This window comes from Carcharhinus amblyrhynchos, chromosome 1 (genome assembly GCF_965287045.1).
Source record: "Carcharhinus amblyrhynchos chromosome 1, sCarAmb.v2.hapA, whole genome shotgun sequence".
NCBI classification, from domain to species: Eukaryota; Metazoa; Chordata; class Chondrichthyes; order Carcharhiniformes; family Carcharhinidae; genus Carcharhinus; species Carcharhinus amblyrhynchos.
The window spans coordinates 1,768,895-1,795,627 of NC_137324.1; positions in this window are offsets into that span (position 1 = coordinate 1,768,895).

Consider the following 26,733-nt stretch of genomic DNA (forward strand, 5'->3'; position numbering starts at 1 on the left):
TGTGCATGAACAGTTTTACCCTTTATTTTAGTCTCTAGATTTGTTCTATTTTTCCCTGGTTGGGAAAACTACAGGATGAGGGACCAATAATTTAGGCTTGAGATGAGGAGAAATTTCTTTGATCAGAAAATTGTGATATCTCATAAATTATAGAATCCCGACAGTGAATAAAGAGGCCATTCAGTCCATTGAATTCCACTGACCCTTCCAAAGAGCATCCCCCTATCCCTGTAACCACATGTATATACCCAGCTAACCCCCCTAACTGACACACCTTTGTTCACAAAGAGCTATTGTTAGCATGGCCAATACACCTAACCGACACATCTCAATCAAGTAATTAAGAAAATTAATCGAATCTTATTTTTTATTGTGAGGGGAATTGATTATAAAATTAGGGAGGCCATTGCTTCAGTTGTATCTGGTGTATTATGTACAGGATTAATTTCCTTATCTAAGGAAAGATGTAAATGTATTTGAAGCAGTTCAGAAAATATTGACTTGATTAACGTCAGAATGAACGGACTATCTGGACTCGATGGGCCCGGTGGCCTAAATGTGCTCCGATTTCTTATGGTCTGACGAGGAAAGGTTGAAGAGATTATATTTGTATCCACAATGATTTGGAGGAATAAGAGGTGACATGATTGAAACCTTTAAGAGCCTGAGGGGTCTTGACAGAGTGGATCTGGAGATAATGTTTCTTCTTGTTGAAGCAACTAGCATTCAGCTTCGCTTCTTAAAACAGGTGTTTACCAATTGAGGCTGAGATCAGGAAGAAACCTTTTTCACAGAGGCTCACGAGTCTCTGAAATTGGGAGGAGGGGGTGTGTCAGGCTCAGGGTCGGGATTGGGAAGACTGGGTCAGGGTTGGGGGGTATGTGTCAGGAGTGGGGATGTGTCGAGTTCGGGGTGGGGGGTGTTGTGTGGTTGTGTGCGGTTGTGTAGAGGGTGTGGTTGTGGTTGTCAGGAGTCAGATTGCAGCGGCTTTTCGTGGTGTTAGGTTGTGAGGTTGTGCTTTGGAGGGATTTCAGGTTTGAGGGGGGTGTGTATCAGGTTGTGTGGTTTTTGGGATTGGGCAAATAGAAAGCATGTCCCCTTGTCTTCTGGCTCTGCCACTTTTCATTTGGCTCACACCCAACCCTTGTTGCCTCAGGGCCAGTGGGCTGACAAATAGCGATGGAGTTTAATTTAGATAAATGTGAGTGAAGCATTTTGATAAGAGCGAACCAAGGGACGACTTACTCAGTTAATGGTAAAGCATTGGGGAAAGTTACAGAACAGAGATCTAGAGGTACAGGATCATAGCTCCTTGAAAGTGGAGTCACAGGTGGACACAGTGGTGAAAAAGGCATTCAGCATGCTTGGTTTCATCAGTCACGACATTGAATACAGGAGTTGGGATGTCTTGTTGAAGTTATACAAGAATTGGTAAGGCCACACTTGGAAAACTGTGTACAGTTCTGGCTCCCTATCACAGAAAGGATATTAATAAACTAGAAAGAATGCAGAAAAGATTTCCTAGAATATTACCAGGACTTGGTGGATTAAGTTATAAGGAGAGGCTGGATAGATTGTGACTTTTTTCTCTGGAGCATAGGAGGCTGAGAGGTGTCCTTATAGAGGTTTATAAAATAATGAAGGGAACAGATCAGCTAGATAATCAATATCTTTTCCCAAAGCTAAAGGAGTCTAAAACTAGAGGGCATAGGTTTCAGATGAGAGGGGAGAGAGACAAAAGTGTCCATAGGGGCAATTTTTTTCTCAGAGAGGGTGGTGAGTATCTGGAACAAGTTGCCAGAGATATTAGTAGAGGCAGGTACAATCTTGTCTTTTAAAAAGCATTTGGACGGTTACATGGGTAAGATCAGTATAGAGGGATATGGGCTGAATGCGGGCAATTGGGACTAGCTTAGGGGTTAAAAAAAAAAGGCGGCATGGACAAGTTGGGCCGAAGGGCCTGTTTCCGTGCTGTAAACCTCTATGACCCTATGGAGCTTTTCCTTTTTTAACATATCCATGTTAGATTTTTGTGCAGGCTGGTGATTGCCGGGGGTGGGGGGAAGGAAAGGGGGGGTAATTTTGTTTATCAGGTGTCAGGTATGTGGAGGGGAGGGTGGTTTGGTGTACGTGTGGGAGAGATGGTGGTTCGGGAGGAAATGGAAAAAGTGGCAGGGGGGCGGTTGGGGAAGGGTGTTGGTCAGGGCCCCTGGGGGAACAGAATAGTTGCTGCGTGGGTCTGCTGTGTTTTAGGTGGTTGGGAAGGGATGGTTGTTGAGGTTTTTTAGGGGGAGGGGACTGTTAAGTTGGGGACTTGTGTTGTGTGGGGTGAATGTCAAGGTGGTATGTGGTATGGAGAGTGGTTCTGTGAAAAGGGGTTCCTTTTTTGGTTTTCTGGCTGGGGAGGTTGTGTGTGCATGTTGCTGAGTAAATCCCCAGATTGGGGGGGCTTTTTCTGGGGGATAGTAGGAGGGTTGCTGGGGGAAGGCTCGGTACCTGGTAGTCCCTGACAAGGGTGTTGATGGGTTGATCGGGGGGTTGGGCGTTTCTTTTTTATAAGCTAGGATGCTTTTCTGTGGGTTCGGGGAGTTGTGTTGGGTCTTTATAGTGTTCTTAGGGGTCACTCGAAGACAGAAGTTTGTATACCCGGGTTGTTTGTGTTGGCATCTGGAGGGTGGGGGGCTCTCTGTATGGAATTATTAATTGACCTCCCAGTTGGGCTTGTCGAATACAAGCTCCCCAAGGACTGGTGAAGCTTGTATACCGAGCCCTGTAAACAGCAGGATCCTGAGAAGGTCCATTAACCTTTCAGTCCCAGTTGGGACATGTTCTGTTCACCACAAAATAAAAGGTATGTTTAGGTAACACTGCTCATCAGATCCTGGTAAGCCTGTATCATTCTGTTTTTGCAATGCTGTTTTTTTTTCAGGAAATTGGAGCTATGCAATGTAGTGTTGAGACCTGGCTATAATATGCTAAGAGAATAAGGTACCTCTTTCAAGCTAATAGAATAGAAGGAGATACTCAGCAAAAGGGCATCCTAATGACTATATGTGGGGCTGCAACATTCAGCATTATAAAAACTCTGATGTATTCAGAACAACACCGGAGTCCAAGACATTTTGGTTAGTGGAAACAGTGATCCTAAACCTGTTGCGATATTGCAATAGTACTGGTTCAATACAATGATTAGATTTGCAAGGGAGCCAGTGACAGAATTCCTGACGCAACTGAGGAAACTGGCAGAACAGTGCAAATATGGCACAGCAGTACCTGAAATGCTGAGAGACCGATTACTGTGTGTGACAGAAATAACCATGCAACCCAAAGAAGGCTTTTGACAGAGCCAAACCTAGATTTACAAAAAGCCATAGGGCTGGCCTTAGCTTGGGAGAATGAAGAGAAAGAGGACCAGAAGCTGCATAGATAGGAACATCAATAGGCTCGGGCGAGTCCCCTATCGCAGCCCTGATTTCCCAGTTGAACATACTCATAAAACCCAGCTTGGGCAATAAAAAAAAGCAAGCAAAGAAACCATGAAATTCTGACACTGGCCAAGAGAAAGTCCCACAGTTTATGGAGTGGCCAGCACAGCAACACTGCATGCAGCCAGGGAGCCCGCCCCAAACAGGTTACCAAAATAAACAGAGCACAACACCCATATCGAATGGCGAAGTCACCCTAGGGGTGACTTTATAAGCTTTAGCCGCATAGCTTTGTAAGACCCTAGTCAGACCCCACTTGGAGTACTGGGCACAGTTCTAGTTGCCTCATTACAAGAAAGATGTGGAAGCTATTGAAAGGGTGCAGAGGAGATTTACAAGGATGTTGCCTGGATTGGGTGGCATGCCTTATGAGGATAAGTTGAGGGAGCTCAGTCTTTTCTCCCTGGAGAGACGATGGATGAGAGGCGACCTGATAGAGGTTTATAAGATGATGAGAGGAATAGATCGGGTGGATTCTCAGAGGCTATTTCCCAGAGCTGAAATGGTCGCTACGAGAGGACACAGGTTTAAGGTGCTGGGGAGTAGGTACAGAGGAGATGTCAGGGATAAGTTTTTCACTCAGAGGGTGGTGGGTGAGTGGAATCGGCTGCCATCGGTGGTGATGGAGGAGAACTCGTTGGGGTCTTTTAAGAGACTTCTGGATGAGTATATGGGATTTAATGGGATTGAGGGTCATAGGTAGACCTAGTAGGCTGGGATATGATCAGTGCAACTTGTGGGTCAAGGGCCTGTTTGTGCTGTAGTTTTCTATGTTCTAAAACAGAACGTATCAGATCAGTCAGGCTGAAGAGGATGAATTATCTTTATTGAACTGTGTCACCACACCAAAGGTGGCTCCAATATAGATACAGTTCCAAGTGAATGGAAACACATTGGATATGGAGGTGGACACTGGGGCAGTAGGGGAGTGTGAATTTAGATTATGATTGGGTATCTCTACACAGGTTGAAGAACACTAAGGTAAAATTGGCAAATTATACAAGAAAACCATTACAAGTAGTAGGGACCACCATAACTCCAGTCTCATAGAGGCAACAAACAGTTCGAATCCCGTTGATATTGGTACAAGGGCCAGGTCCTCACTTTTTGGAAGATACTGGTTACAAAAAATCCAGTTGGATTTGAGGAAAATTTTCAAAATGGGCACTGGAAACTTTTGAGGTGATAGGAAAGTACCAAGAGGTTTCCAGACAGGCCTCAGGGGAAAAAAAAAATCGATGGAGATTTTGTAAGGCAAGACCAGTTCCACATGAGCAGTGAGTGAAAATGGAGACCAAACTAAAGCAGTTAGAAGAGCTGGGGATAATTTGAGCCATACAAATTTCTGAGTGAGCATTACCTGTAGTCCCGGTGTTAAAGCCTGACAACTCAATCCGCCTTTGTGGTGTTTACAAAATGATAGTGAATAAAGCATCTCATTTAGACAAATATCCGATGCCACAATTTTGCAAAGCTATCTGGAGGCCAGATATTCACAAAGCTGGAAATGGGTCATGTGTACCTCCAGTTAGAACTAGAAGAGTCATGATGGTAAAAGCAAATCAGGGTCTATATGAATACACTCGCCTACCATTCGGGGTATTATCGATGTGTGCCATATTCCAAAGTGTGATTTGCAGGGAATGCCCAAAGTGGCAGTTTATTGAGACAATGTTCTAGTCACAGGAGCCACTGTTAAGGAACGCCATGAAAATTTAGCAGAAGTGGCATGATGGTTTTTGGTAGCCGGGATCAGACTGAAAAGAGAAAAATGTGTTTTCCAAGCAGCTGAGGTAACATATCTCAGATACAGGGTCAATAAAAACAGTGTGCACCCAGTCAAGGGAAAGGTAAGAGCTGGAAAACAGTCTTCAACATCAATGAACCCAAAGGAACTAAAATCGTTCCTTGGCCTCGTAAATTATTATGGAAAGTTTATTCCAAACTTGGCAACCTTACTGGCATATCCACATACACTGTTAAAAATGCATCAGAAGTGGGCATGGGAAGAGCTGCAGAATGTTTTTGTGAGGGTAGAGCACCAACTACAGTCGGATAACATGTTGACCAATTGCAACCCGGAAAGGCCGTTAGTGATACGGAATAGGGGCAGTCCTATCACACTGAAGGGGCCCAGGATGGAGCACCCGATTGTATATGCCTGAAGACATCAAAGAAATATGCGGAAGGAAGTTGTGCACAGAAAAAAATTCCATCAGTATGTGTATAGTTGACACATTACCGATCACAAACCTCTGCTGGGTCATTATCCAGAGCACCAAATTATCCCTCCTATGGTGTCAGCCCGAATACAGTGATGGACACTATTGTTCAGCACTTACAAGTTAACCCTGGAACATAGAACAGGGACACCAAGTTGCCAAGACAGATGCCCTGAGTCACCTGCCTTTGCCACCAAAATGGATAAAGCAGGATGACAGTAAATTTTGCCGACTTTAGCAATACAAGTAAAGACTTGGATAAAAGCAAATTACTGAAGGTGCTGCAATATGAAACCAAAAGAGAAAATGCTGGAAAATCTCAGCAGGTCTGGCAGCATCTCTAACAAGAGAAAAGAGCTGACATTTCGAGTCCAGATGACCCTCAAAGCGAAAAGGCATAGAAAGTGGGAGATATTTATACTGCAGGGTGAGCGAAAGAAAGATGACTGATGACCAGTGAAACAGCGGAAAAGATTGCTCATGGCAGTCCACAGAGGGAATAAAGGGTGTGAATGGCCAAACAGTAGATAAATTAAGATGAAGATATTGGGAAGGGTGGGAGGAGGAAAATGGCACAGAGGTAATGTTTAGAAAGGGAGAAACAAAGGGGGCGAAAAGGTAAAGGAAGGGGTGTAAAGTAGGGGGAAAGAGTGGGAGGGGAGAAAATGAAGAAAGACAATAAATAAATAAAAGGTAGAGAACAGTAAAACTAAAATAAAATAGAATGAAGACAAAGGGGACAAAGTGGGGTAGAGCAAGTCATCCGAAGTGTTGAATTTGATGTTGAGACTGGAAGGCTGTAAAATGCCTGGCCGGAAGATGAGATGCTGCTCCTCCAGTTTGTGTTCACTGGAACATTGCAGCAGGTCAAGGACAGACACGTGGCCATGGGAGCAGGATCGTGTGTTAAAATGGCAAACAACCGGAAGGTCAGGGTCCTGATTGTGCACAGACTGAAGGTGCTCAGCAATGCAATTATCTAGGCGATGCTTGGTCTCTCCAATATGGAGGAGACCACATTGGGAGCAGTGATTGCGATAGACCAAATTGAAAGAGGTGCAAGTGTAACACTGCTTAACCTGGAAAGAATGTTTTGGACCTTGGATGGTAAGAAAAGAAGAGGTAAAGGGACAGGTATTACGCCTTCTGTGATTGCATGGGAAGGTGCCATGAGTGATGGGAGATGTGTTGGGCATAGTGGGGGAGTGGACTAGGTTATTCCAGAGGGAACTGTCTCTGCGGAATGCTGACAGAGGGAATGAAGGGAAGATGTGTTTGGTGGTGGCACCATGATAGAGTTGGCGAAATTGGGAAAGGATTATGTTTTGCATGTGGAGGCTGGTGGGGTGAAATGTGAGAGCAAGGGGGACTTTATCCTTGTTGAGGGAGAGAGGGAGGGGGTGAAGGTCGTGGTGCGGGAGATGCACCGCACGCTATTAAGGACCCTGTCGCCGAATGTAGATGGGAATCCATGGTTGAGGGAAAAGGAGCACATATTAGAAGCACCACTTTGGAAAGTGGCATCATCGGAACAAATGTGACAGAGGCGAAGGAGCTGAGAGAAAGGGATGGAGTCCTTAACAGGATGTAGAGTGTGAAGAGCTGTAGTCCAGATAGCTGTGATAGTCAGTGGATTTGTAATGGATATTGGTAGATAATCTATTGCTGGAAATGGAGACAAAGGTCAAGGAAGGGAAGGGAAGTGTCTGAGATGGACCGGGCGTGAGAACCTGAAACAGCACCAAGATGGTCATCGATGTACCGGTAAAGGAGTTGTTGGAGAGGACCCAGCTAGGTCTGGAACAAGGAATGTTCCACATATTCCTTAAAAAAACAAGCGTAGCTAGGACCCATGAGGGTACCTGTTGCTACTCCTTTGATTTGGAGAAAGCGGGATGGCTTAAAGACTTGGACTGGAAGCAATCCCACACGGGCAAAACTAAACCCCATGACAGTCATTGGAGGAATGTCCCACACAAGACTTGAAGCCAAAATACCCAGAATCAAGACCAGAAGACTGCATTATCCTGTGGGGCTCCTGGGAACTTGTCCCAAGTCCTGCTTAAAAGCTGATCCTTCAGGTGGTGTGCAGTTGTGGGAGTGTCAGGTCAGGTGGTCGTGGGGTACCAGGTCAGGGGGTGTGGGGGGTGTGAGGTGTGGGGATATTGAGTCAGGAAGTGTCTTGGTTTGGCGATGTATTTGGTCGCGGTGTTGCAAGTTAGGAGTGTGTCAGGTCTGGGAGTGTCGGTAGGTAGTGTTGTGAATTGGTGGCAAGGAGCGAGTTTCCATCATGGGACATGGATGTCGCTGTCTGGCCAGCAATTATTGCTCATCCCCAGTTGCCCTTGAGAAGGTAGTGGTGAGCTGCCTTCTTGAATCGCTGCAGTCCATGTTCTGTGGGTCGATCCACAATGCTGTTAGGGAGGTAATTCCACGATTTTGACCCAGCGACTGTGAAGGAATGGTGATATATTTCCAACTCAGGATGGTGAGTGGCTTGGAGGAGAAGATGCAGGTGGTAGAGTTCTCATTTAGCTGCTACCCTTCTCCTTCTCGAGATCGTGGGTTTGGAAGGTGCTGTCTAAGGGTCTTTGGTCAGTTGCTGCAGTACATCTTGTAGATAATATGCACTGTTGTTACTGAGCGTCGGTGGGGGAGGGATTGAATGTTTGTAGATGTGGTGCCGATCAAGTGGGCTGCTTTGTCCTGGGTGCTGTTAAGCGTCTTGAGTGTTTTTGGAGCTGCACCCATCCAGGCAAGTGGGGAGTATTCCATCACACTCCTGACTTGTGCCTTGTATATGGTGGATAGGCTTTGGGGAATCAGGAGGTAAGTTACTTGCCATAGTATTCCTAGCCTCTGACCTGCTCTTGTAGTCACTTCATGTGGTGAGTCCGGGAAGTTTCTGGTCAATGGTAACCCCAAGAATGTGGTCAGTGGAGGATTCAGTGATGGTTACACTATTCAATGTCAAGGGGCAGTGGTTTGAGTGTCTCTTATTGGTGATGATCATTGTCCGGCATTTGTATTGTGCGAATGTTACTTGTCAGCCCAAGCCTGGAACGTGGATTCCTGCAGTTTCTGAGGAGATGCAAATAGTGCTAAACATTGTACAATCATCAGCAAACATCCCCACTTCTGACAGAAGGGAAGACATTGATGAAGCAGCTGCAGACTGTTGAGCTTAAGATACTACCCTGAAGGACTCCTGTAGGGATGTTCTGGAGCTGAGATGACTGACCGTCCATAATCACAACTATCTTCCGATGTGCCAGTTATAACTCCAACCAGTGGAGAGTTTGCCACCTGATAGTCATTGATTCCAGTTTTGCTCGATCTTCTTGATGCCACACTTGGTCAAATGTGGCCTTGATGTCAAGGGCTGTCAATCTCATCTCACCTCTGGAATTCAGCTCTTTTGTCCAAACTTGAACCAAGGCTGTAATGAGGTCAGCAGCTGAGTGATCCTGGCGATACCCAAACTGCATGCCACTGAGCAGGTTATTGCTGAGCAGGTGCAGCTTGATAGTGCTGTCAATGACCCCTTCCATCACTTTACTGATGATTGACAGTAGACTGGATGGTAATTGGTTGGGTTGGATTTGTCCTGCTTTTAATGTACAGGACGTACCTGGGCAATTTTCCACATTGTTGGGTAGATGCCAGTGTTGTAACTGTACTGGAAGAGCTTGGCTCGGGGAGCAGCAAGTTCTGGAGCACAAGTCCTCAGCACTATTGCTGGAATATTATCAGGGCCCATTGCCTTTACAATATCCAGTGCCTCCAACCGTTTCTTAATATCACGTGGAGTGAATCGAATGGTTGGAGACTGGCATCTGAGATGCTGGGGACCACTGGAGGAGGCTGAGATGGATTATCCACTCAGCACTTCTGGCTGAAGATTACTGCAAAAGCTTCAGTCTTATCTTTTGCATCGATGTCTGGGCCCCTCCATCATTGAAGATGGGGATATTTGTGGAGCTTCTTCCTCCAGTCAGTTATTTAATTGTCCATCACCATTCTTGACTGGACGTGGAAGGTCTACAAAGCTTGGATCTGATCCGTTGGTTGTGGGATTGTTTAGCTCTGTTTATCACTTGCTATTTTTGCTGTTTGGCATAAGAACATAAGAACACAACAACATAAGAAATAGGAGCAGGAGGAGGCCATCTAGCCCTTCGAGCCTGCCCCGCCATTCAATAAGATCATGGCTGATCTGTCGTGTCTCAGTTCCACTTTCCCGCCCTCTCCCCATCACCCTTAATCCCCTTGCCTATCAAAAACCTATCAACCCGCGTCTTAAATATATTGAGTGAGGCAGCCTCCACCACTTCAACAGGCAGAGAATTCCAGAGATTCACCACCCTTTGAGTGAAGAAGTTCCTCCTCAACTCCGTTCTAAACTGCCCCCCATTTATCTTGAGGCTGTGCCCTCTAGTCCTACTGTCCTTTCTGAGCGGGAAGAGCCTCTCCACCTCTATCCTATCCATCCCATTCATCATCTTATATGTCTCAATGAGATCGCCCCTCATTCTCCTAAACTCTAACGAGTACAAGCCTAGTTTATTCAGCCTCTCCTCATAGTTCAACCCCCTCAACTCTGGTATCAGCCTGGTAAACCTCCTCTGCACTCCCTCCAAGGCCAAAATATCCTTGCGTAAGTGCGGCGACCAAAACTGCACACAGTACTCCAGCTGCAGCCTCACCAGTGCCCTGTACAGTTGCAGCAAGACCTCCCTACTTCTATATTCAATCCCCCTCGCTATAAAGGCCAGCATCCCATTTGCCTTCCTGACCACTTGCTGCACCTGCAGGCTAGGTTTTTGCGACTCATGCACAAGGACCCCAAGGTCCCTCTGCATCGTCGCCTGCTGCAGTTTTTCGCCATGTAAGTAATTGTCCTTCCTACCATTATTCCTACCAAAGTGGACGACTTCAAACTTGCTAACATTAAATTCCATTTGCCAGTTCCTGGCCCATTCGCCCAGCCTATCTCGATCCTTCTGCAGACTTTCCACACCCTCCGCACAATTTGCCGTTCCACCAATCTTGGTGTCATCAGCAAATTTCGACACCATACACTCGGTTCCCTCCTCCAGATCATCGATATAAATGGTAGATAGCTGAGGCCCCAGCACCGATCCCTGGGGCACTCCACTAGTCACCAACCGCCAATCCGAATAGCGCCCATTGACCCCCACTCTCTGCCTCCTATTTGACAGCCAATCCCCTATCCACGTTAACACCCTACCCCCAACTCCATGCCCCCTAACCTCCTGTAATAACCTCTTGTGCGGCACCTTATCAAACGCCTTCTGAAAATCAAGAAACACCACATCCACCGGCTCTCCTCTATCCACCGCCCTAGACACATCCTCATAGAACTCCAATAAATTCGTCAGACACGACTTCCCCTTAACAAAACCGTGCTGCGTCTGCTCTATCAAACAATTCTCCTCAAGATGCCTCGCTATTTTCTCCTTGATCACAGATTCTAACATTTTACCGACAACAGACGTTAAACTAACCAGCTTATAATTCCCTGCCTTTTGCCTGCCACCCTTCTTAAACAACATTAGCCATTTTCCAATCTTCCGGCACTTTCCCGGAATCCAGCAAGGTTTGGAAAATAATCATCAAGTCATCCACTATCACCTCCGCCATTTCTTTCAGAATCCTTGGCTGCATTCCATCCAGTCCTGGGGACTTGTCCACCATCAGTCCTTCCAGTCTGTCGAGCACTGCCTCTCTAGTAACAATAATGACATTCAGGCCCTCCACTCCTACCATCTTTCCATCGCTAACACCCAGCAAACTATTCACGTCCTCCTCCGTGAAGACCGAAACAAAAAAGTTATTCAAGGCCTCAGCCATTTCCCCATCCCCAACCACTAAGTCCCCCCTCTCATCCTCTAAGGGTCCAACGTTCACCCTAGCCAGCCTCTTCCTTTTTATATATTTATAAAAACTCTTATGATTTTTTTTATATTTAGCGCCAGCCCAGCTTCATGGTTTATCCTACCCTTCTTTATCAACTTCTTCATCATTCTTTGTTGATATTTAAACCTCTCCCAGTCCTCTTCTCACCCACTACTCTTAGCTACTCTAAACACGTCCGCTTTTAATTTAATACTCTCCTCTACCTCCTTCGTTATCCACGGCTGATTATCTCTCCTCTTACGATCCTTTTTAACCATCGGAATAAATTTCTGCTGAGCACCAAGAAAGATCCCCTTAAAGATCCTCGACTGTTCCTCAGCAGACCTACCTTCCAATGTGCTCCCCCAGTCAACATTCGCCAATTCCTCCCTCATCCTATCGTACTCCCCTCTGTTCAAACAAAGGACACAGGTCCGGGAACCCACTTTCTCCTCCTCCATCTGCATCAGAAACTCCACCATACAATGATCACTCTTCCCAAGAGGATCCTTCACCACAAGGTCCCTAATTCTACCTGCCTCATTACATAACACCAGATCCAAGATAGCTCGCTCCCTCATCGGCTCCAACACACACTGTTCAAGGAAACTATCCTGGCAGCATTCCAAGAACTCCTCCTCGAGCCCACCGCGTCCAACATGGGTCGACCAATCAATATGTAGATTGAAATCCCCCATAATTGCCACTGTTCCATTCCTGCACGCTGTAAAGCATGCTGTTTCGCAAGGACATCCTTCTTCAGATAAGGATACCAAACCTGCACACAATATTCGAGGCGTAGCCTTACCAATGCCTGATACAATTGCAGCCCTGTTTGGTAGCTTCAACCAGGTTGACCCCATTTTTAGGTATCCCTGGTGCGGCTCCTGGCATGCCTTCCTGCACTCTCCAGTGAACCTGGGTTGATTCCCTTGCTTGATGGTAATGGTAGAGTGGGGGATATGCCGGGCCATGAGGTTGCAGATTGTGCTGAACTGCAGTTCCGCTGCTGTTGATGGTCTACAGCGCCTCATAGAAGCCCAGGCTTGAGTTGCTAGATCGATTCAAAGTCTGTCCCATTTAGCACGGTGATAGTGCCACACAACACGATGGAGGTTACTCTCAATGTGAAGACAGGATTTCATCTCCACGAGGACTGTTCAGCAGTCACTCTTATCGATACTGTCGTGGACAGACGCATCTGTAGCCAGCATGTTGGTAAGGATGAGGTCAAGGATACTACCCGTTGAAGTGGTGGAGGCTGCCTCGCTAAATATTTTTAAGAAGCGGGTTGATGGGTTTTTGATAAGAGAGGGGATTAAGGGTTGTGGGGAGAGGGCGGGAAAGTGGAACTGAGCCACAACAGATCAGCCATGATCTTATTGAATGGCGGGGCAGGCTCGAAGGGCTAGATGGCCTACTCCTGCTCCTATTTCTTATGTTCTTATGTTCTTACTTCCTCTTATTGGTTCCTTCACCACCTGCTGCAGACCCAGTCCAGCAGTTATATCCTTTAGGACCCGGTCAGCTTGATCAGTGGTGCTGCTGCTGAGACACTCTTGGTGATGGATATGAAATCTCCCACCCAGAGTAAATTTTGTGCCCTTGCCACACTCAGTGTTTCCTCCAAGTGGCTGTTCAACACGGAGGAGTACTGATTCATTAGCCAAAGGAGGAGGGTACATGGTAACCAGTAAGAGGTTTCCTTACCCATGTTTAACCTGAAACCATGAGACTTCATGGGGTCTCGACTCAATGTTAAGGACTCCGAGGGCAATTCCCTCCTGACTGTGTACCACTGTGCATCCACCTTTGCTCAGTCTGTCCTGGCGGTGGGATAGAACATGTGCATAGATCCCTGAAAGTTGGCACCCAGGTTGATAAGGTTGTTAAGAAGGCGCACTTGGAGTACTGCGTACGGTTCTGGTCGCCACAATATAAGAAAGATGTGGAGACATTGGAAAGGGTGCAGAGGAGGTTTACCAGATGTTGCCTGGTATTTTCGTTAGAGAGAAGGTTACAAGGTGACCTAATTGAGGCATACAAGATGATCAGAGGGTTAGATAGGGTGGACAGTGAGAGCCTTTTTCCTTGGATGGTGATGGCTAAGATGAGGGGACATAGCTTTAAATTGAGGGGTGGTAATTATAGGACGGATATCAGAGGTAGGTTCTTTACTCAGAGGGTAGTAAGGGCATGGAATTCCCTGCCTGCAGCAGTTGTGGACTCGCCAACTTTAAGGGCATTCAAATGGTCATTGGATAGGCATTTGGATAACATTGGAATAGTTTAGGTTAGAGGGTCATTAGATTGGTTCCACTGGTCAGCGCAACATCGAGGGCCAAAGGGCCTGTACTGTGCTGTAATGTTCCATGTTCTATGACATATCCAGGGATGATAATGGTGATGTCTGGGGTGTTATCTGTATGGTATCTTTCTGTGAAAATGACTATGTCAGGCTGTTGATTGACTAGTCTGTGAGACAGCTCTCCCAATTTTGGCACTAGCCCTCAGATGTTAGTAAGGACGACTCTGCAGGGTCAGCAGAGCTGTTTGTTACAGAGAAACTTGAAGCAGGAGCAGGCCATTCACATCTTCAAGCTTTCTCTACCATTCATCATGACCATGGCAGATCATCAAAATCAATATGATGATACAAAGACTGGAGGTGTAGTGGACAGTGAGGAAGATTTTCAAAGCTTGCAGAAGGATTTGGACCAATTAGAAAAATGGGCTAAAAAATGGCAAATGGAATTTAACGCAGACAAGTGTGAGGTATTGCACTTTGGAAGGACATAAGAACATAAGAAATAGGAGCAGAAGTAGGCCATCTAGCCCTTCGAGCCTGCCCCGCCATTCAATAAGATCATGGCTGATCTGTCGCTGCTCAGTTCCACTTTCCCGCTTTCTCCCCATAACCCTTAATCCCCTCTCTTATCAAAAACCCATCAACCCGCGTCTTAAAAATATTTAGCGAGGCAGCCTCCACCACTTCAACGGGCAGAGAATTCCAGAGATTCACCACCCTTTGAGTGAAGAAGTTCCTCCTCAACTCTGTTCTAAACCGCCCCCCTTTTATCTTGAGGCTGTGCCCCCTAGTCCGACTGTCTTTTTTGAGCGGGAAGAGTCTCTCCACCTCTATCCTATCCATCCCATTCATCATCTTATACGTCTCAATGAGATCTCCCCTCATTCTTCTAAACTCTAACGAGTACAAGCCCAGTTTATTCAGCCTCTCCTCATAGCTCAACCCCCTCAACTCCGGTATCAGCCTACTAAACCTCCTCTGCACTCCCTCCAAGGCCAAAATATCTTTGCGCAGGTGCGGCGCCCAAAACTGCACACAGTACTCCAGCTGCAGCCTCACCAATGCCCTATACAGCCGCAGCAAGACCTCCCTACTTTTATATTCAATCCCCCTCGCTATGAAGGCCAGCATCCCATTCGCCTTCCTGACCACCTGCTGCACCTGCAAGCTGGGTTTTTGCGACTCATGCACAAGGACCCCGAGGTCCCTCTGCACCGTCGCCTGCTGCAGTTTTTCGCCCCGTAAGTAATAGTCCTTCCTACCATTCTTCCTACCAAAGTGGACCACCTCACACTTGCCAACATTAAATTCCATTTGCCATTTCCTGGCCCATTCGCCCAGCCTATCTAGATCCTTCTGCAGACTCTCCAGACCCTCCGCGCAATGTGCCGTTCCACCAATCTTGGTGTCATCAGCAAATTTCGACACCATACACTCGGTTCCCTCCTCCAAATCATCTATATAAATGGTAAATAGCTGAGGCCCCAGCACCGACCCCTGGGGCACTCCACTAGTCACCAACCGCCAATCCGAATAGCACCCATTGACCCCCACTCTCTGTCTCCTATTTGTAGGAAGTGAGAACGGCTCCCAGTCTGAGGCCAGTCAGTTTGTATTGAGTACACCCGAGCAACTGACCCAGTCCTGGAGGGGTGGACGCTCGACCGGCTTAGTTATCACCGTTAGGTTTCCACCGGCGGCAACCCCCTTTAAGGAGACACCTCTGGAGGCACGATTCCACTTCAGATCCCCTTAACCCCGTTCGAAATCAAAGACACGGATGAGTTTCCCTATGTCAGTTTTATTCGATCTTGCAAGAACGGGTGTGGTCCCGTAGGTACACACACCCTTACAATACATGATTATACCTTATATGCATTCACGAGTTCATCATATGTCCCGCCTTTCCTTCTCTTTTCCATTTGGTCCCCGTACTTCCTTTCTCTTTTCCCATTGGTTCCCGTACTTCCTTTCTCTTTTCCCATTGGTTCCCGTACTTCCTTTCTCTTTTCCCATTGGCTCCCGTACTTCCTTTCTCTTTTCCCATTGGTTCCCGTACTTCCTTTCTCTTTTCCCATTGGTTCCCGCGCTTCCTTATCTTAAACTTATTTAGTTATACGGTCAGCGATAATCGTTTCTTTTGTACCAGTTATATGACCAGCGATAATTGTTTCTTTTGTACCAGTTATATGATCAGCGATAATTGTTTCTTTTGTACCAGTTATATGACCAGCGATAATTGTTTCTTTTGTACTAGTTATATGATCACCGATAATTGTTTCTTTTGTGCTAGTTATATGACCAGCGATAATTGTTTCTTTTGTACCAGTTATATGATCAGCGATAATTGTTTCTTTTATGCTAGTTATATGATCAGCGATAATTGTTTCTTTTGTACTAGTTATATGATCAGCGATAATTGTTTCTTTTGTACTAGTTATATGGTCAGCGATAATTGTTTCTTTTGTACTAGTTATATGGTCAGCGATAATTGTTTCTTTTGTGCCAGTTATATGATCAGCGATAATCGTTTCTTTTGTAACCCAACCCCTGACTGTTACTTTGACTGCAAACAACTGATCTCATACTGGTGGTCAATCACCTGACCCTGAAAGGCGTTTACACAATATTTTTACTTCCCCATTTTCCCGCCCTCGGCCAGTCAGCCCATGATTTCAAAAATTGCATCTTCCTCTTCTCACATATTTGACAGCCAATCCTCTATCCACACTAACACCCTACCCCCAACTCCATGCCCCCTGACCTTCTGCAATAACCTCTTGTGAGGTACCTTGTCAAACGCCTTCTGAAAATCAAGAAAGACCACATCCACCGGCTCTCCTCTATCCACCGCCCTAGACACATCCTCATAGAACTCCAGTAAATTTGTCAGACACGACTTCCCCTTAACGAAACCGTGCTGCGTCTGCTCTATCAAGCAATTCCCCTCAAGATGCCTCGCTATTTCCTCCTTGATGACGGATTCTAACATTTTACCGACAACAGACGTTAAACTAACCGGCCTATAATTCCCTGCCTTTTGCCTGCCACCCTTCTTAAACAACGGCGTAACATTAGCTGTTTTCCAATCTTCCGGCACTTCCCCGGAATCCAGTGACGTTTGGAAAATAACTACCAAGGCATCAACTATCACCTCCGCTATTTCTTTCAGAACCCTTGGATGCATTCCATCCGGTCCTGGGGACTTGTCCACAATCAGCCCCTCCAGTCTGTCGAGCACTGCCTCTCTAGTAACAATAATGTCATTGAGACCCTCCTGTCCTACCATCTTTCCATCACTCACACCCGGCAAATTATTCACGTCCTCCTCCGTGAAGACCGAAACAAAAAAGTTATTCAAGGCCTCAGTCATTTCCCCATCCCCTACCACTAAGTCCCCCCTCTCATCCTCTAAGGGTCCAACGTTCACCCTAGCCAGTCTCTTCCTTTTTATATATTTATAAAAACTCTTGCTATCCTTTTTCACATTAAGCACGAGCCCAGCTTCATAGTTTATCCTACCCTTCTTTATCAACTTCTTTGTCAATCTTTGTTGACTTTTAAACGTCTCCCAATCCTCTTCTCGCCCACTACTCTTAACGCCTCTGCTTTTAATTTAACACTTTCCTTCACCTCCTTCGTTATCCACGGCTTATTAACTCTCCTCCTGCGGTCCTTTTTAACCATCGGAATAAATTTCTGCTGAGCACCAAGAAAGATCTCCTTAAAGATCCTCCACTGCTCCTCAGCAGACCTACCTTCCAACGCGCTCCCCCAGTCAACATTCGCCAATTCTTCTCTCATCCTACCGTACTCCCCTCTGTTCAAACAAAGGACACGTGTCCGGGAACCCACTTTCTCCTCCTCCATCTGCACCAGAAAATCCACCATACAATGATCACTCTCCCCAAGAGGATCCTTCACCACAAGGTCCCTAATTCTACCCGCCTCGTTACATAACACCAGATCCAAGATAGCTCGCTCCCTCGTCGGCTCCAACACACACTGTTCAAGGAAACTATCCCGGCAGCATTCCAAGAACTCCTCCTCGAGCCCACCGCGTCCAACATGGGTCGACCAATCAAAATGTAGATTGAAATTATCGCCGTTCCATTCCTGCACACCGCACTTATTTGCGCGTTAACAGCCCGCCCCACCTCCAGATCATTATTTGGGGGCCTATAGACGACACCCACCAGCGTCTTCCTCCCTTTGCTGTTCCTAATCTCCACCCACAACGATTCCACTTTCTGCTCTTTGGTTCCTATATCATCCCTTGCTACCACCCTGATGCTATCTTTAATCAGCAGAGCTACGCCCCCCCCCGCCTTTTTCCTCCCGCCTATCCTTCCTAAACACTTGATACCCCTGGATATTCAGCTCCCAGTCCCTGTCACCTTGCAGCCATGTCTCTGTAATGGCCACCAGATCATATCCATTTGTGCTGATCTGCGCCACCAGCTCATCCACTTTATTCCGAATGCTTCGTGCATTTAGATAAAGTGCCTTCATCCCAGCATTCACCTGGACCCTATTTGCCAGAACGCCACCAACCATACTCATGTCCCCTACTCCCTTTATTATTGGGACATCCTCACGGCTGAGGAACAGTGGAGGATTTTTAAGGAGATCTTTTTCAGTACTCAGCAGAAAAATATTCCGGTGGTAAAGAAGGACTGTAAGAAAAGGGATAACCAGCCATACTTATCGAAGGAAATAAAGGAGAATAGTAAATTAAAAACAGATGTGTACAGAGCAGCTAAAAATAGTGGAGAATTAGAAGATTGGGAAAGATTTAAAAAACAACAGAGAATGACTAAGAAAGCAATAAAAAAAGATAGAGCATGAAGCTAAACTAGCTCTAAATATAAAAAATGAGAGTAAAAGTTCTTACAAATATATAAAGAAGAGGAGACTGGCTAGAGTGAATGTTGGACCCTTGGAGGATGAGAGGGGGGATTCAACGGTAGGAAACGAGGAAATGGCTGAGACTTTAAATAAGTTTTTTGTGTCAGTCTTCACGCAGGAGGACACAAATAGCTTACCGAATATTAAAGGTCGAGGGTTGGTAGGAGATGAGGTCCTTAATACAATAACTGTTACTAGAGAGGTAGTGCCTGGTAGACTAACGGGACTGAAGGTAGACAAGTCCCCGGGATCGGATGGAATACATCCCAGGGTTCTGAAAGAAATGGCAGAAGTAATAGCAGATGTCTTAGTAATTATTTATCAAAATTCGCTGGACTCTGGGCAAGTGCCAGAGGATTGGAAAACAGCTACTGTTACGCTGCTGTTTGAAAAAGGTAGCAGACAAAAGGCAGGAAACTACAGGCCGGTTAGCTTAATGTCCGTAGTTGGAAAAATGCTACAATCCGTCATCAAAGAAGAAATAGCAGGACGCCTAGAGAAGAACGATTTGATCAAACAGACACAGCACGGATTCGTGAAGGGGAAGTCGTGTTTAACAAGTTTACTGGATTTTTATGAAGATGTGATTAGTGCAATAGACAGAGAGGAACCAGTAGATGTGGTGTTTTCAGATTTCCAGAAGGCATTCGATAAGGTGCCTCACAAAAGGTTGCTGCAAAAGGTTAGGGTACACAGAATTGGGGGTAAAGTGTTACAAAGAACAAAAGAACAAAGAACAACCCAGCGTGGATTAAGGATTGGTTATCTAACAGGAAGCAGAGACTGGGAATCAACGGGTGCTTTTCTGGTTGGCAGTTGGTGACTAGTGGAGTACCGCAGGGATCAGTGCTGAGGCCTCAACTGTTTACCACATACAGACGATCTGGAGGAGGGAGCTGAGTGTAGGGTAACAAAATTTGCTGATGACACGAAGATGAATGGAAAAGCGAATTACGTGGAGGATGCGGAAAGTCTGCAAAGATCTGAATAGGCTGAGTGAGTGGGTGAGGACCTGGCAGGTGGAGTATAACGTTCGCAAATGTGAGGTTATCCACTTTGGTAGAAATTCTAGTCGGAAGGAATATTATTTAAAGGGTGAAAAGTTGCAGCATGCTACTGTGCAGAGGGGTCCTTGTGCATGAATCGCAAAACCTCAGTCTGCAGGTGATCAAGAAGGCGAATGGAATGTTGGCCTTTATCACGAGGGGGATAGAATATAAAAGCAGGGAGGTCTTGCTGCAACTGTACAAGGCGCTGGTGAGGCCGCAACTGGAGTACTGTGTGCAGTTTTGGTCCCCTTATTTGCGTAAGGATATATTGACCTTGGAGGGAATACAGAGAAGGTTCACCAGGCTGATACCGGAGATGAGGAAGGAGCTAAAGAGAGAGTTAAGAAGAGCTAGAAGAGGACATGAGAAGACTTTGGCGGATAGGATCAAGGAAAATCCTGAAGCTTTCTACAGGTATGTCAAGAATAAAAGACTAGTTAGGGCAAGATTAGGGCCAGTCAGAGACAGCAGTGGGAAGTTGTGCATGGAGCCTGAAGAGATAGGAGAGGCACTGAATGAGTATTTTTCATCAGTATTCACGCAGGAAAAAGTCAGTGTAGTCGAGTAGAATACTGCGATACCAGGTAGTAGACTAGACGGGGTTGAGGTACATCAGGACGAGGTGTTAGCAATTCTTGAGAGTGTGAAAATGGACAAGTCCCCTGGGCCGGATGGGATTTATCCTAGGATTCTCTGGGAGGCCAGGGAGGGGATTGCAGAGCCTTTGGCTTTGATCTTCATGTCGTCGTTGGCTACAGGTATAGTGCCGGAAGACTGGAGGATAGCAAATGTTGTCCCCTTGTTCAAGAAGGGGAGTAGAGACCATCCTAGGAATTATAGACCAGTGAGCCTTACTTCTGTTGTCGGCAAAGTTTTGGAAAGAATTATAAGGGATAGGAGTTATAATCATCTAGAGGGAAATAAATTGATTAGGGATAGTCAATGTGGTTTTCTGAAGGGTAGGTCGTGCCTCACAAACCTTATTGAGTTTTTTGAAAAGGTGACCAAAGAGGTGGATAAGGGTAACGCAGTTGACGTGGTGTATATGGATTTTAGCAAAGTGTTTGATAAGGTTCCCCATGGTAGGCTACTGCAGAAAATGCAGATGCATGGGATTGAGGGTGATTTAGCAGTTTGGATCAGGAATTGGCTAGCTGATAGAAGACAGAGGGTGGTAGTTGATGGGAAATATTCAACCTGGAGTTCAGTTACAAGTGGTGTACCTCAAGGATCTGTTTTGGGGCCACTGCTGTTTGTCATTTTCATAAATGACCTAGATGAGGGTACAGAAGGATGGATTAGTAAATTTGCTGACGACACCAAAGTTGGAGGAGTTGAAGACAGTGAGGATGGATGTTACAGTTTGCAGAGGGACATAGATAAGCTGCAGAGCTGGCCGAGAGGTGGCAGATGGAGTTTAATGTGGAAAAGTGTGGTAAGAGTAACAGGAGTACAGAATATAGGGCTAATGGAAGGACTCTTAGTAGTGTTGACGAGCAAAGAGATCTTGGGGTACATGTGCCTAGCTCCCTGAAAGTTGGCACCCAGGTTGATAAGTTTGTTAAGAAGGTGTACCGTGTGTTAGCTTTTATTGGTCGAGGGATTGAATTTCGGAGCCGTGAGGTCATGTTACAACTGTACAAAACTCAGGTGCGGCCGGAGTACAGTTCTGGTCACCGCATTATAAGAAAGATGTGGAGGCATTGGAAAGGTTGCAGAGAAGGTTTACCAGGATGTTGCCTGGTATGGTGGGATGGTCTTATGAGGAAAGGCTGAGGGACTTGAGGTTATTTTCATTGGAGAGAAGAAAGTTACGAGGTGACCTGATTGAGGCATACAAGATGATCAAAGGATTGGACAGCGTGGACAGTGAGAGCCTTTTACCTCGGATGGTGATGGCTAACACAAGGGGACATAGCTTTAAATTAAGGGGTGGTAATTATAGGACGGATGTCAGAGGTAGGTTCTTTACTCAGAGGGTAGTAAGGGAGTGGAATGCCCTGCCTGCAGCAGTTGTGGACTCGCCAACTTTAAGGGCATTCAAATGTTCAGTGGATAGGCATATGGATAACATTGGAATAGTTTAGGTTAGAGGGTCATTAGATTGGTTCCACTGGTCGGCGCAAAATCGATGGCCGAAGGGCCTGTACTGTGCTGTAATGTTCTATGAGGGGGTTAGCTTATGAGGAGAGATTAAATAGACTGGGCCTGTACGCGTTGGAGTTTGGACAACTGAGGGGGGATCTTATAGAGACTTACAAGATAATGAAGGGGCTAGATAGGGTAGAGGTCGAAAGATTCTTTCGGCTTAGGAAAAAAACCAGAACTCGAGAGCACAGCCTCAAAATAAGGTGGGGGCAGTTTAGAACAGAGTTGAGGAGGAACTTCTTCACTCAAAGGGTGGTGAATCTCTGGAATTCTCTGCCCTCCATCTCTGGAGGCTACCTCGTTGAATATATTTAAGTCACGGATAGATAAGATTTCTGTTCGACAAGGGAATTAAGGGTTCTGGGGAGAAGGCTCGAAGGTTCTGGCTCGAAGGGCTAGTTGGCCTACTCCTGCTCCTATTTCTTATGTTCTTAAGGCGGGAAAGTGGAACTGATCCACTTAGGAAATTAGGAGAGCCAGAAGGGGTCATGAGAAGACCTTGGCGGGTAAGATTAAGGAGAATCCCAAGGCCTTTTATAAATATGTGAAAGGTAAAAGGATGAGAAGAGAAGGGATAGGACCTATAAAAGGTGAAGGGGTAAGGTCTGTGTGGAACCAGAAGAAATGGCAGAGGTGCTTAATGAGTACTTTGCCTCAGTATTCACGGTGGAAGCTGATCTGGGAGATTTTGCTACGGATTTGCAGCAGGTGGAAAAGATTGAGTATGTGGATATTAAGGAGGAGGATGTGTTAGAACTTTTGAATTCTATCAAGATTGATAAGTTGCCGGGACCAGATGGGATATACCCCAGGATACTGTGGGAGGCGAGGGAAGTGATTGCAGAGCCCCTGGCGATGATCTTTGCGTCGTCAATGGAGACGGGAGAGGCTCCGGAAGATTGGAGGATTGCGGATGTAGTCCCTATTTTCAAGAAAGGGAACAGAGATAGCCCGGGAAATTACCGACCGGTGAGTCTGACCTCAGTGGTTGGTAAGCTGATGGAAAGGCTTCTGAGGGACAAGATTTACGACCATTTGGAGAGGTTTGACATGATCAGGAATAGTCAGCATGGATTTGTCAAGGGCAGGTCGTGCCTTACGAGCCTAGTTGAGTTCTTCGATAATGTGACTGAACACATTGACGAAGGAAGTGCCGTGGACGTGGTGTACGTGGACTTCAGCAAGGCGTTTGATAAGGTCCCCCATGCAAGACTTCTTCAGAAGGTGAGAGGGCATGGGATCCAAGGGCCTTTGGCCTTGTGGATCCAGAACTGGCTTGCCTGCAGAAGGCAGAGGGTGGTTGTGGATGGGTCTTTTTCTGAATGGAGGTCAGTCACCAGTGGAGTGCCCCAGGGATCTGTTCTAGGACCCTTGCTGTTTGTCATTTTCATAAATGACCTGGATGAGGAAGTGGAAGGATGGGTAAGTAAGTTCGCTGATGACACGAAGGTCGGTGGTGTTGTGGATGGTCTGAAAGGATGGCAAAAGTTGCAGCAGGACATAAATAGGATGCAGGACTGGGCGGAGAAGTGGCAGATAGACTTCAACGTGGATAAATGTGTAGTTGTCCATTTTGGCAGAACCAACGGGATGAACGAGTACACTATCAAGGGCAGGAGTCTTGGTAGTGTTGAGGAGCAGAAGGATCTTGGGGTCCGGGTCCACAGGACTCTTAAATCGGCCTCGCAGGTGGAAGAGGTGGTCAAGAAGGCGTATGGTGTACTGGTCTTCATAAATCGAGGGATTGAGTTTAGGAGTCGGGAGGTAATGCTGCAACTTTATAAGACCCTTGTCAGGCCTCATTTGGAGTACTGTGCGCAGTTCTGGTCGCCTCACTATAGGAAAGATGTAGAAGCTATTGAAAGGGTACAGAGGAGATTTACAAGGATGTTGCCTGGACTGGGAGGCATGCCTTATGAAGTTAGGTTGAGGGAACTGGGTCTCTTTTACCTGGAGAGACGTAGGTTGAGAGGCGACCTGATAGAGGTGTATAAAATGTTGAGAGGAATAGATAGGGTGGATTCTCAGAGGCTATTTCCCCGGGTTGAAATGGTCGCTACGAGAGGACACAGGTTTAAGGTGCGGGGAGGAAAGTACAGAAGTGATGTTAGGGGTAAGTTTTTCACTCAGAGGGTGGTGAGTGAATGGAATCGGCTGCCGTCAGTGGTGGTGGAGGCGAACTCGCTGGGGTCTTTTAAAAGATTTCTGGATGAGTATATGGGGTTTTATAGGATTGGGGGTTATAGATAGGTGTTGATGTGATCGGCGCAACTCGTGGGCCGAAGGGCCTGTTTGTGCTGTAGTGTTCTATGTTCTATGATCCACTTGAGATCAACCATGATCTTATTGAATGGCGGGGCAGGCTCGAAGGGCTAGATGGCCGACTCCTGCTCCTATTTCTTATGTTCGTACTGGGAAAATCCCCTCGTCGCCACACTCCGGCGCCTGTTCGGGTACACCTAGGAAGAAGTTAGCACATCTTTCAGACTGTGGGAGGAAACCAGAACACCCAGAGGAAACACGCAGTCACAGGGAGAACATGCAGACTCTGCACAGATAATGACCCAAGCCGGGAATTGAACCTGGCACTGTGAGGCAGCAGTGTGAAGCTCTGTGCCATTGTGCTCTCCTGGTGTCCTGATCACGGCTTGGTCTGTGAATTTAAAATAGTTACTGTGACTTTAGAAGGGCATTTTTCCCTTTGAACTCTATTAGAGTGACTGAGTCTGAGACGGCAGAACCATTGAAGTTAGCGATTTAAATTGCTTTGTCAGATGGTACCCAGCAAAGAGCAATTGTCCAGGGCAAGTTACCCCTTCTGGTTGATTGCCAGGTAAACCCTTACCTGGATCTTTCAAGAGAGGTTGCGCAGCGCATCTTTGAGATACCCCTCAAATCTGAGTCAGGGGAGCCAGGAGATCACCGCCCATTATATGGAGACAGTGAACATGAAATGATTTATTCAATGTGATTGAACTGAAAAGGTTTACTGATGGAAATTTCTTACCTGAAGTCTCTCCAACACTTTGTTGAAGATCTGTTGTGATACCTGTAGCAGTTACTGTTCCAACATGCGATGCAGCTGTGGAAACGAAAGAATAGAAACATCCTCAATGGATGTGAGACGTTATGCTTATGCTCTGGAACACTCAGTTCACAAGCCAGGCTGAGATTAGCAGGATAACATTGGCTATCAGTTAGCATCTCCCTGTCTCTGCCATTGTTTGTCGGTGGTGATTAGTATCTTGCAGTGTTTGTTGATGCTTGGAAATAAATACAGTTTGAAGACACTTATATTTTCATTTTTGTGATAGGAATAAAGTATGAATTTATGTTTCAGCGTAATGTGCGCCGGTACTGCAGGCAGTAAAGAAGGTAAATGGTAAATTAGCCTTCATAGCAAGAGGTTTCGAGTATTGGGATAGGGATGTTTTGCTGCAATTGAATAGGTCGTTGGTGAGGCCACACCTGAAATACTATGTGCAGGTTTTGTGTTCTTATCTGAGGAAGGATGTCCTTGCTATCAAGGGAGAACAGCAAAGGTTTACCAGGCTGATTCCTGGGATGGCAGGTCTGTCACAAGAGGAGCGATTAAGTCGGTTAGGATTATATTCACTGGCGTTTAGAAGAGTAAGAAGTCTCATAACAGCACGAGCTTTCGGAGCGCTGCTCCTTCATCAGGTGAGTGGAGAGTTGGGTTCACAAACAGGGCATATATAGATACAAACTCAATTACAAGATAATGGTTGGAATGCGAGTCTTAACGGGTAATCAAGCCTTTACAGGTACAGTCTATGTGAGTGGTCAGAGGGATAATCACAGGTTAAAGAGGTGTGAATTGTCTCAAGCCAGGACAGTTAGTTGGATTTTGCAAGCCCAGGCAAGTCATGCAGGCTACAGGTAGTGTGACATGAACCCAAGATCCCGGTTGAGGCCATCCTCATGTGTGCTAAACTTGGCTATCAGTTTCTGCTCGGCGAGTTTGCGTTGTAGTATGTCTTGGAGGTCGCCTTGGAGAACACTTACCCGAAAATCAGAGGCTGAATGCCCTTGACAGCAGTGTTTTCCAACAGGTGCTCTGGTGAATGTTGCACGGTGTCCATTCACCCATTGTCATAGCGTCTACATGGTCTCACAGATGTACCATGCCTCCTTTCCTTAAGCTTATCAGGCAGGCAACGTTGGCCGAGTTACAAGAGGGTGTACCGTGTACCTGGTGATGGTGTTCTCACCTGTGATGGTAGTATTCATGCATGTCAATGATCCGGCACAGCTTGCAGAGGTTGCTGTGGCAGGGTTGTGTGGTATTGTGGTCACTGTTCTCCTGAAGGCTGGGTAGTTTGCTGCAAACAATGGTCTGTTTGAGAGTCTGAAGGCAAGTAGTGGGTGTGTGGAGATGGTCTTGGTGAGATGTTCGTCTTCATCAATGACATGTTGAAGGCTTCGAAGAAGATTTGTAGTTTCTCCACTCTGCCACTCTGCAGAAGTACTGGACAGTGAAGTGTACTATGTCTGCTGTGTCCCGTGTTTGTCCTCTGAGAGGTCAGTGCTGTTTTCACTGTGGCGCATCAGAACTGTCGATCAATGAGTCAAGTGCCATATCCCATTCTTACAAAGGTGTCTTTCAGCATCTGAGTACTGAGGCTGTTGGAGCAATGCCATCATCATGGAGGATGCTGGTGTAGAGTGCCAAG